Consider the following 1,732-nt stretch of genomic DNA (forward strand, 5'->3'; position numbering starts at 1 on the left):
AATAAATAAATCAATCAATAAATAAACAAACCACAAAGCAAAAAATGCATTCACAGAAGCTCCTCAAGATTATGACATGAGAATGCAAAATGTTACACACTTTTTTCACAGTTTTATTCACACCAACCATCCCAGTGTCCCAGTTTTTAATTTTGCAAATCTGGTCACCCTACATAGACTGTATACAGTGTTGGGGAGTAACAGATTACATGTACTGGAGTTACGTAATCAGAGTACAAATTATGAGTAACTGTATTCAGTTACAGTTACTGTTTCAGTGAGTGGTAATTGGATTACAGTTACTTTGTTGAAATAAATGGATTACATGGTGGTATTTTCCTGCTTTCACATTTTGGGCTAAACCAGGACTAAACGAGGTCTAAAACCAGTACTAAACCAGGACTAAAACCAGGTCTAAACTAGGACTAAACTAATACAAAATGACACTAACAGTAGGGTGAACATAATTTAAGGCAGCAGTGATCTCATATAAAAATAATTTCTCTATCAATAATATTTTTAATCTGGTCAAATAAAGACTGAACAAATATGAATTTTCAGGATGTGGTTGGTACATTCATGTAGTTTTAAAAAACATGACAATATCAAGTAATCCAAAGTATTCAGATTACATTACTCTCTTTAAGTAATTTAATGGATTAAGTTACAAACTACATTTTGAGGTATGTAATCTGTAATCTGTAGTGGAATACATTTTAAAAGTAACCCACATACAAACTATTACAAACAAAATTTCATATCACTTAAAATTACTCTATCAGTCCATCAGTTGTTTTAGCTTTTCTGTTAGGAAAAAGATTATTTCACAACTAATTCTTCCCATTTTAGATTACTGCGATATCATTTATCAAAATACTACAACTTCTATTCTCTAACCACTCAACGTTATCTATAACAGTCTGTGCAGATTCATTCTCCGCTGTCCCTGAACTCACCACTGTGCAATGTATCACCAACTGTCCTGGCTTAATCTGTCCTCCCGACGTCAACTTCACTGGTTATTATTTATTTTTAAATATATTAATCTCAGTTATCTTGAATATCTTAAACAGTATTTAATTCCATTCAGATCCTCTTACAGTTTACGTCATGCAGATCAGATATTTTTTGTTGTCCCAAGAGTCAAAAAACAAATTGGAAAATACTCATTTAAATATAAAGCTGCTTCTGATTGGAACAATCTTCCCTCATCGATTCGTGCTTTAACTTCTGTCCCTTTATTTAAAAATGCTCTGGTTCAACATTTACATAACCCATGTCATTGTTTTTGATTATTTTGTTGAATTTTGTTGTTTATCTTGTTGTATCCTGTGATTATCTTTGAACTCTGTTTATAATAATAATAATAATAATAATAATTATTATTATTATTATTATTATTATTATTATTTGTGTGTGTGTGTGTGTGTGTGTGTGTGTGTGTGTGTGTGTGTGTGTGTGTGTGTGTGTGTGTGTGTGTGTTGATTTTGTTGTTTTGATGCTCATTTGAATGTATGTCTCCTACTGTTTGCCTGACTGCATCTGTCTTTTGTTGTTGTATTTTTATGAGGACCCCCTTGAAAACGAGATGGTGACACATCTCGAGGGGCTTATCCTCTAAACAAACAAAGAAGTAAAAACCTTCCCAACACTGACTATATAAAGAATAAAATTTATTATAAACAGTCTGTGGGAGTGTTGCAGTCCGGTTGTAATGCTCCTCCTGTCCGCC

Source organism: Boleophthalmus pectinirostris, unplaced genomic scaffold (genome assembly GCF_026225935.1).
Source record: "Boleophthalmus pectinirostris isolate CB_2022bp ecotype Guang Dong unplaced genomic scaffold, ASM2622593v1 HiC_scaffold_21, whole genome shotgun sequence".
In the NCBI taxonomy this organism is placed as follows: Eukaryota; Metazoa; Chordata; class Actinopteri; order Gobiiformes; family Gobiidae; genus Boleophthalmus; species Boleophthalmus pectinirostris.